General features: G+C 48.0%; 1 protein-coding gene across 1 annotated transcript in view; it reads left to right on the plus strand.

Annotated features, from left to right (window-relative positions):
- Nucleotides 1-5,142, plus strand: part of AKAP10 (A-kinase anchoring protein 10) — an 88,471-nt gene extending 83,329 nt beyond the window's left edge. Inside the window, exon 16 of the transcript XR_006211086.1 lies at nt 6-5,142. The gene's annotated coding sequence lies outside the window, so the exon portion shown is untranslated. The remainder of the gene's footprint in view (nt 1-5) is intronic.
- Nucleotides 5,143-10,469: the final 5,327 nt, after the last annotated feature.

The following is a 10,469-nucleotide window of genomic DNA, read 5'->3' on the forward strand; positions in this document are numbered from 1 at the left end:
TTCAGGGCACTCGTGGCTCTTCTCCTGAAACGTGTTGATTCTTCCAAATATTTCCGTTTGCTTTACAAAAACCCAGACACGAGCCACTCCTGGACTGAGCCCTGTGTTTGGAGTGAATGGCATAGACCTGAGGTTTTATTAGGTGTATTTGCTGTGACTAACTCGTTTTGTTCTTTTAACACAATGTTGCCATCCTTTCACTTTGCTTCAACCTTTAAGTAAGAGAAAAGCAATATAAAGGTCATAGAATAAAATGTGGTTTTGGGTGACTCTTGCTGCCTCTGCATGTTTTGGAGTAACAATTTCTGTAAGACTCCAGGCTAATTTAAACTACTGCTTTTAGTTAAGAGTATATATAGTCCTTTGTGTACATTTTGTGCTTCGGAGCTAGAGACATCGGTGGTTGTAAGATTCTTACACAGAGAAGAGTAGCAAGTTTGAGACTTGGTTACTTTTTTCTGCCCCACCTGCTGTGGGACACAGAGGCAGATTGTGGCCTGAAGTTACTAGGCAGAGTTAATGTTTGATGGGAAGTAGATCCTTGGACTTCTTTTAAAACTGGAATGGGATGCGATATAACATTGAGCACACAGTGTGCTCCAGGCTCTATGCAGCGCGCCCACAAAATATGCTGCCTCTGCAGGCTCTCATAGGTTCAAGGAATCATTTGAACCCCATCCGTATCATGTTGTTGACATCAACGCAAATCGTTAAGAAAGAAGAGGTGTTAGTAAAGCAGTGGTCCCTTCTGTAACTTACCACGTCTTCAATCACTCCTGTAAGATTTGATGAAAAGTGAAAAGCAAATGTCAACCGAGTCCAGTGATGAGTGATAAAGCAGGGAGCAACGTTTTGCCGCTTTTTCTCCTTGGGTTTCAACATTCAGTAGAGCTTTATGAAATGGAGGCAGTGTCCATTTCTGGAGCTGTGACTAGTTCAGTAAGAATTTGGAGGGGAAGGTCACTCTGGATTGCAGAAAATTACAATCTTCTTTGTTGTCTTATTTCAGTACAGCTAGCTGAGCACCTGCTGAAGCAGCTGACCTTTTCTCTCTAACGACACTGTTTGGGGGATACCCGCCTGACTCACGCTGGCATGTCTGCACACAGTGACCTTTTCCCTTTCCTCCCTCCCCCACACACCAGTTGATTAGACCAGGGTTGAACTGACCCAAACAGGCCCAAGAAAATTCTTTATCTTAACAGTTTTGCAAGGGGAAGGAGAGTGACCCTCTGGGATTGCAGCTGGTATGGGGCGCTTAGAAAGCGGGGACCCATGAGCTGCACCGCATGACAAGCAGAGAGGCTTAAAATAGAAATACAGAAACATGAGTGCGAGTGGGCCAGAGGGGCCACCCCAGTGGCCTCGAGGACTTGGCTGGCTTCTGGATCTGGTTCTCCATCTTTGCTGTGAACTCTGCTAATCCCTCAGGTATCCTTAGAATGCATTTTGGCTTTTCAAAAGTCCGTCTGAAGTGAATTTTTATTACATGCGACCAAAAGGACCTTGACTAAAGTACTGCCAGATTGTTCTAATTACTCATGATCGTGTCCTCAGTGTGTTTGCAAAGTACCACTGAATTCTGGAGCATTCTTCTTTCGTAAACCTTCCTTGGTCATTTTGTGAATTCTCGAAATGGAATCCTAAACTCATGGAGCTGAAAGACACTCCCTCATTTATATAGGGAGGAGTTACTCAGGCCTAGGAAAAGGGGAGGTCTAAGTCCCTGTTAGAACTCAGGCCTTCCGGACCAGGGCCTCCTCTTGCTTCCCAACATCCCTCCAAAGGATAAGCACCATCCCCGCTTGTAACAACTATAATAAACCCAGAAATAGAGGACATTTCTATCAATGAGTAACATAATTAATAAGCTTCAAATGATGGGAGGGCAGTGATTATCAAAAACAGGTCAATGCTGACCACTTCTACACACAAGACAAGATGTCTGGCCTTTGGCTGGAGCCGTAAGTAGGAGTCAATCCCAGCAAAACCCTCAAGTTTACAACTTAGGAGACCCCCACTAAGAGTCACCCTAGGAGGCCACTTACAGATTAGCACCGTGGGCCTTTGCGGGGTCTCTGCTTGGGCAGGGTTGAGAGTGGTTCGGAGTCAGGAGTATGGTACTGTATGGATCTTGGGCAGGTGGGAGTGGCCACGGAGAGTGTTGGAGGGATCGGTATGAGCAGAAGCCTGGAGGGCATCCATGCTCAGGGAGAGAGAAGTTCATCTGCTTGCTTGCCTATCACACAGGGTAGTGAGTATTTCTGCCTTAGTAATTTTATGCAACTAATTTATCCTCAGCCTGTTCCCTCCAAACTGCCTGCTCTGGCACAGTGAGGGTATCTGAACTCACCTGGAATAATGAAGCCCCTTGCCGAAGAGTGGTAGCGCACTGCTCCCAGGCACCGCTGCGGCCCCTACGGGACTATTCGTGAGCACAGGCTGGGGTAGCTGGGCCCCTGGGGCCTATGTTGGGCAGGCAAGGTGCCTAGAAAAAGTGAGTTTGAGTTCAGCTCCTGGCATTTCCTTTGACTTCAGGTATGAGTCCCCCATCTTGAATGTGCCTTCAGGCTCACCCCTAAATGGTCCCAAGCTGGCCCCTGCCTGCACCACAGCAAGAGGCCTCTGCGCCATGCCCCTCGAGGACAGGCCCTCGCCGAACAGTGCCAGCCTCCACACTATGTGTAGCTCTGAGTGGCGGGCCCAGCCTTGTGTGCTCATCAGAACCCAGCGGGCTCCACCCAGACCCTAGATTTCCTCATCTTGACAAACAGCCTTTGTTCCTTCTAATGACAGAGCCCCTGGTTTAGCAAATGTTCGCGAAGTTAGAAGCATTTTAACGCCTACTAAGTGCCAGGCACTATTTACAGTGCAGGGACAGGGGAATAAAACAAACTTGTGAGCCCCCTGCCACTTCCATTCTACCGAGGAGGTGATAAGAAGCTGGAAGCTTCCATCTATACTGTGTGCTGGGATTTTTTGACTCAAGATTGCCTTTTGAGCCTATGATTTAACACCCTTTCCTTACAAAGCCCTGCAGGAAGTCACTAGGCTTTCCCGACCCATAAAAGAGACCCACAGGCTGAAGGGGGCCCAACGAGGGGTCGCTCTGCCACGGAGCACCGGGCTGACAACAAGGAGTGGGCACCTTGACGTCTGAGGCCATCAAGCAAGTCTAAGTAGGGTAGGCTTAGCAGAGGCCAAAGGATCAGTCTGAGCCCCATGGGGCTCTGTGCAGAGTTTCAGGAACTGAATTCTTAGAAACAGAAACACAAAAGCTAGTGTAAAGTCAATACATGCACGTGATATAAAATCCCAGCCTTGGAAGAACCTATTGAGCCGACTCCAAGAGGTAGTCTGCTCGTTCTGAGTTCGACTTTAACGATAATGACCGTAACCGGCACAAGCGAATGCCTACACTGTGCCAGGCGCTGGTAAGGTAAGTGCCTACTTGCCCTTGTATGAGGGGGGCGGAGGCTTCAGAGGTGGAAGAAGCGAGTCCAGGCGGTGAGACTGCCCGCTTCCCCACTGCTCTGCTCCCGCTGTAAATCGTCACGGGCTCTTCTCTCATTGTGCTGCTGTTGCTTCGTGCTGACGAAAGCCTGGCATAGATGCTCTAGGAAAACGGGATCGTGGCTTTAAAACGGAAAACACTCCGTCCGTTACCTGAAAGCAGTAGTTAAACTGTCACGTGCATCAGGATCCCCTGGAGAACTTGTTAAGACATGGATTTCTGGGCCTAACCCCGTGTCTGATTTAGTAGGTCTGGGGCAAGGGCTGAGGATTCGCATTTTTAACGCCTTCCTAGATGACGCTATTCTGCTCTGGAGACCAGACGTTTGACTTTGGAGAATCACTGCCTTTAAGTCTTTTCCTGTAAATTGGGAACTGAATGTTTTCATTCCGTTATTGGAAATGCCCGTGCTACACAGAAACGCAGTTTGAGTCTTTGTTACTCATGATTCACCAAAACAAGCACACGCATCTCTTAGTACTTTCAGATGTCGGAGCCAAGCACTCGCAAACGCCACCCCACTGTCTCAGTCACTGGGCAGGTCTGAGATCATCGAGGCAAGTCTCCCCCTGGGGGTAAGGCCACAGGCTAGTCTCCGCCCCCTTGGTCTTGAGCTCCCACCCCTGCCCCACCATGCGCTGTGCCTTTGCTGGGGACAGTGCACCTGACATGCTCCCTTAGGGCTGAGACTGAGCTGGCATCCCACCCAAGATGCACAATCCCTGTCTGGTCCGTTTTCTTCCAGTTCTTCCCCCAGGTCCTTGATGCCGACTGCCCTCTGAGGTCTTGACCATGACTTTCCTGACCTGTCTCTCTCTCCCTTGCTGCCCTCGTTGTCAAGTCCCTCCCGTAGGACACTGGTACCTTGTTCTTCCTTTCTTCCCCTCTTCACCTCCCTCCTCCCCATTTCTTCCTTCAGCACATATTTCCTGAGGACTCATTATATGCCTGTTCCAGTTACTGGGGGTACAAGCAGTACCCCTCCTTGCAGCCTAGAAGGCAATGGTAATTCACGTGATGAGTGTTACGGGAGAGAGAGCAGGACATCTGTCGGGGGCAGTCTAGGGGGACCCCTCTTTGTGAGCCACAGACTTCCTGATCATCTCCGTCTTCCTCCAGAACATGTGCATTCTGCACGTATCTCTTTCCTCAAGATACTGTTTCTTCCCAGTCCCAACACATGCAGGCCACTCCTCCCCCTTAACCCCACAACTGGACCACGACTTCATGTTGGCACGGTTCACGACTGCCCGCTGCTGGCCAGGGCTGTGTCCATATCCTTGTTCCACATCCCCCATTGCCACATGGGGAGGCTGTGCTCTCAGCTCTGCCACCTGCCCAGCTCCAGAACACTCCTGGCTATCTTTCGCCACGTGTTTGACTCATCACCGCATCATTCCCACCCCAAGAAACCACTGTCCATGATGATGACCCACCCAGCAACCCAGCTTAGAGTTCTTTGGCCTTCCTCGTTCTCAAGAACGTATTTTACTCTTCAGTCACACCCATCACTAGATTTTGTCACCTCCTGTCAACTGCTCTACCTCTGGCTTCTCCTCACATTTTAGCCCACCATAATCCCAAACGGTGCAAGTACAGTTCTAGATTCCTCCCATTGGGATGAGTGAAAAGGGGGCGGGGGGGGGGGGGGGGGAAGAAACCTAGTAACTATCCCAGAGGGGTATGCCCTCACTATTATAAGAGTTAGGTTTTGTAAACCAGCCTTTCAAAGAGCAATTCCAAAAGCAGTAAGTGACTACTTTCGTTGTAAGGGTTGCAAACCTGCGCCTACACGATAAGTTGGGGGTGGGGCAAGAACTGCCCTCACGTGGTGACTTGGATCAAACTTTCCAATGACGATGTCAGATAAGTATTTTAAAATGCTGCAGCTCAAACAACTTGGATGCAGTTGAAGGATAATGTACTTCAAGACACTGTGGCTCTGGATATGACGAAGACGTTGATGTCCAAGATGCATGTAGAGAGTTGGAATAAAATTGTTACTTGAAATGTAAGAATGGGGGGGGGCAATATTTTGTATTACTGTATCATTGTATATAATGTTATTTTAAATATGCATGTGTAACTAAATAAATTAGATATTATGATTAGACATCTGCCTATTTCATCAACATTCCTAAAAGTTTAAATATCCGGATTGACCCCTTGATTTTTAACAATCTTTTCATTAGGAAAATAGGGATTTGCCTTAAATCTAAGATCACCTATATCATTAATGAACTCCCAAGTTCCTTAATTAGCATTTAACATGCTGACTGATCTAGCTGCCTAGATCTTGGAACACTAGACTTTATTTTTTTTAATTTTTACTTTTAAATATTTATTTTTGAGAGAGAGCACAAGTGGGGGAGGGGCAGAAAACGAGGAAGACGCAGAATCCGAAGCAGGCTTCGGGTTCCGAGCTGTTAGCACAGAACTAACTCGATGTGGGACTCGAACCCACAAACAGTGAGATCATGACCTGAGCCAAAGTTGGACGCTCCACACTGGAATTTAAACCACACCTACCCCTTTCTATCCTTTGTTCAGTGGGCTTTTACCCCTCTGAGCCCGTGCCTTTGCTCAAGCAACGCCTACAACTTAAAATGCCCTTCTCTAAACTCCACATAAAGAAGTCCTCATTTCTGAAGGCTGGCTCCCTTCCTCCCCTGCCTCCTCCTCTAGAAACCTTCCCTGATGCCCTGTCCGTCTGAGTTGCTCTGAGCACATCCTCACACACCATCCAATGTGGTGTCATGGGGGGTTGGTTCTGGGCCTGTCTCACCAGATGTGAGGAAGCTCTTCCCAGGAAAGGCCTGGGGTTGACCCCGAGGAGCATGGCTCAGGAGATGCTGGGGGGTGGGGGGCTTGCTCTAAATGAATCAGGCCCAGCTAATGGCCTTCCAGGCCTATGTGCACAGATTCAGAACCAAGTCTTCCTGTGCCTTAGGGACTAAAGGAGGTCTCTGCTCCTGGCAAGAGGTTGATGTTGAGATACACTCGTCCGGCAATTCATAAGGTCTGACTTACAGACGCCTGAGTGTCCTGAGACCCTTCCAGGAGGTCTACATGGTCAAAATTATGTATCATAATAACACTAAAGACGTTAATCGCCCTTTGCACCGTGTGGATATTTGCACTGATAATGCAGAAACAATGGTGAAACTTCTGGAATCTTAGCAGGAATCTAGACAGTGACACCAAACTACCAGCGGTCATTGTATTCTTCACCACTGTGTGACTTGTCATTTAAAAAAAAAAAAAAAAAAGCCAGTTTCCCATAAGAATGTCCTTGGCGAAGCAGAAACAATTATTAGTTTTATTAAATCTCAAACACATGTTTTTCTTTTTTTTTTTTTTCAAACACATGTTTTTCAATCGCATGTGGGACAAAATGGGAAGTACGCATAAAGCACTTCTGCACGGTGACTATGACCGTGGCCTGCAGGACAAGCACTTAGGCAATCGTGCGACTTGTTAGCAGAACTGGCCGCTGTGGTCATGGAATATGTGAAAGACCAGACAAGCTGGTTATTCAGACTTGGGTGTTTGTTTTTTTTTTTCAAATATTTATTTATTTTGAAAGAGAGAGCACATGTGCACACACACACACACACATGAATAGAGAAGGGGCAGAGAGAGAGGGAGAATCCCAAGTAAGCTCTGTGCCAGCAGCTCAGGGCCTGACCTGGGGCTCGAACTCACAAACCATGAGATCATGACCTGAGCTGAAACCAAGAGTCTGACACCCAACAGACTCAGCCACCCAGGCGCCCCCAGAGACTTGGACATTTAAAAGGCATTTTCTCGGGCTCTGTGCTGACAGCTCAGAGCCTGGAGCCTGTTTCAGATTCTGTGTCTCTCTCTCTGCCCCCTACCCCCCCCCCCCCACCCACTCATGCTCTGTCTCTCTCTCAAAAAAATAAATAAACCTTAAAAAAAATTTTTTAATACATAAAAGGCATTTTCTGGAAAATGAATGAAGCAAGCCTTTAGGGCTTTGAGAAGACAACACTGACAGTATTTATTGCCAAGGATAAAATTTGAGTTTTCAAGCAAAATTTAGACTTTTGGAAAACCAATATTAACCACTGCGAACTTGATAGCTCACAATAGAAAGGACATTTCTATTGAGAGCTGACTAACAGATGTGATTAAAAAAAAATTTTAATGTTTACTTATTTTTGAGAGAGAGAGAGACAGCATGAGTGGGGGAGGGGCAGAGAGAGAGGGAGACACAGAATCTGAAACAGGCTCCAGGCTCTGAGCTGCCAGCACGGAGCCCGATGCGGGGCTCGAACTCACAAACCTCGAGATCATGACCTGAACCAAAGTCGGATGCTTAACTGACTGAGCCACCCAGGCGCCCCTGACTTTTTTTTTTTTTTTTTTTTTGATCCTGCGTGGTGAAATGTGCCAACATTTGGAAGATCTGGATAACCCAATAAACCAACATTTTCCAAATGACGAATGCGTGAGGCACAGAAGCATGCATAGGTCAAAGATTCAAAGGGCAAAATCCACCAGGAGAGTGAGAAGGGGTTCTGAGAGGGAAAAGTTTGAGAACTGCCCTACCTGCCCAACCTCTGGCTAGTCGCAGAAGCCGCACCAGGGAGGCCAGAGCTCATCTGCCCCGAGCTACTTGCGTGAAAAAGATCCAATTCCCTGTTGCGCTGCCTCTTTGCTGTGGGATCTTCAGTATTTCCCTCACTTCTCTGGGCCCCTGTAGAAATGGAGATGATTGTTCTTCAGCAACTGGTGGTGGCAGAGAAGGAAGCTCATCGGTTCGAGAGATATTTGGCAATGCAATGAAAAGGTGCTGCTGATGTATTATGAAGAAGAGGGTGAAGTGCTGGGTTTCTTTAGAGTATTACAGGGAAACACCCCCTCCAATAATCTTACTTCCAAGGCCGCTCTCAGAGTCCAGACCCAGTACTTTGTGCGGGCCCTCGGTTCCTCATTAGAGGCGTCTCTGATCGTGAGGACTTATTTGCGTTGTGTAATTGCCGGCCCTGGAAAAAGGAGCTTTCCTTCTTCTCTCCCCACTGCGGAGAACTGCTGATCTGATAGCTTCGCCCAGCTCAACGGGAAGTGAACATTCTGTCCCGACCGCAGGGCCCAGGGCAATCTCTTCTGCCTGCCTGAGGTCAGCCACAGAGCTGACATGCCAGGCCGCTGGGGAAGGAGGCTCGAAGAGACTGTGTGCCCTCAGCACTGCTTTGACGGGGAGCGGGGGCATTGGGAGCAGCTGGCTGTCCCGCTGACCTCCCTAAAGGCTTTGCAAGGGGAGCCTCCTCTAGAGAATTCACACGAACCTGACTGCACGAGCATCCGGAGATGAGGGAGAGAGATTCTCTCAAGAACAGTTCACTGTATTTTTTTTTTTTAATATTTCTTTATTTTTGAGACAGAGAAAGACAGAGCATGAGCAGGGGAGGGGCAGAGAGAGAAGGAGACACAGAATCTGAAGCAGGCTCCGGGCTCTGAGCTGTCAGCACAGAGACCAATGCGGGGCTCCAACTCACAAACCGCGAGATCATGACCTGAGCCGAAGTCGGACGCTTAACCGACTGAGCCACCCAGGTGCCCCTAGAACAGTTCACTTTAATCTAATTCCCAGAGGCTGTGACACAGAAATATACACCAGAGGACCAGTTTATTGATTTATTAGAAAAATTTCAGGGGCGCCTGGGTGGCTCAGTTGGTTAAGCCTCTGATTCTTGATTTTGGCTCAGGTCATGATCTCACATTAGTGGGTTTCAACCCCACATCTGCTTGGGATTCTCTCTCTCTCTCCCTCCCTCTCTCTGCCCCTCCTCTGCTCGCTCTCTCTCTCTCTTGCTCTCTCTCTCTCAAAATAAATAAATATTAAAAAAAGAAAAAGTTCAGGATACCTGGGTGGCTCAGTCAGGTGAGTGTACGACTTCGGCTCAGGTCATGATCTCAAGGTTCATGAGTTCAAGCCCCACATCTGCTTTCAGTGCAGATCCCACTTTGGACCCTCAGTCCTCATGGCTTCCCCGCCCCCCGCCGCCACCACTCCCCTGCTTGGGCTCTTTCTCTCTCAAAAATAAAAAAAATAAAAATAAACATTAAAAACTTAAAAAAAAAAAAAAAGGAAAAAGTTCAATTGTCAATAAGTAAACTGGAAAGAGCATTTGACAAAACCCTGCATGCTTTTGGGCAAACCAGGAATAGAGAACTTTCCTCCACTTGGACGTTTGTCCAAACCCATAGAACGTACGGCACCAAGAGTGACCCCTAACGTAGAGTATGGGCTTTGAGTAATAACGACGTGTCAATGTAGGTTTATCAGTTGTAACAAATAGCCTTCTCTGGTGTGGGTGTGGACAGTTGGAGAGGATGTGCACGTGTAGGAACAGGGCATATGTGGAAAATCTCTGCTCAGTTTCTTAAATCGAAGCATAGTTGACATACCACATTGTGTCAATTTAAGGGGCACGGCATATCGATGTGACACATTTATATTGCCACATGACTGCCATCGTAGTGTTAGTTAACACGTCTGTTGTCTCAGAGGTGGTGGGAGTAACTTTCGGCTCAGTTTGGCTGCCATGATGTTGTTCTTTCGTTAAAAACCTTACAAAGGCTTCTCATCTGACCCCGGGGCAGGGCGGGGGGGGGGGGGGGAAGCCTAAGTCCTTTTTTTTTTTTTTTAATGTTTATTTATTTATTTTGGAGATAGAGAGCGAGCGGGGGAGGGGCAGAGAGAGGATCCCAAGCAGGCTCCATGCTGTCAGCGCTGAGCCCGACTTAGGGCTCGAACTCATGAACCGTGGGATCATGACCTGAGCTGAAGTCAAGAGTCTGACGCTTAACCAACGGAGTCACCCAGGGGCCCCTCAAAGTCTTTACAATGACCAATGAGACCCCATGGCCTGTTTTCTCTGTGGCGTCATCTCTAATCATCCTCCCCCTGGGTCACTAGCTCTAG

Source organism: Panthera tigris, chromosome E1, assembly GCF_018350195.1.
Source record: "Panthera tigris isolate Pti1 chromosome E1, P.tigris_Pti1_mat1.1, whole genome shotgun sequence".
Lineage (NCBI taxonomy): Eukaryota > Metazoa > Chordata > Mammalia > Carnivora > Felidae > Panthera > Panthera tigris.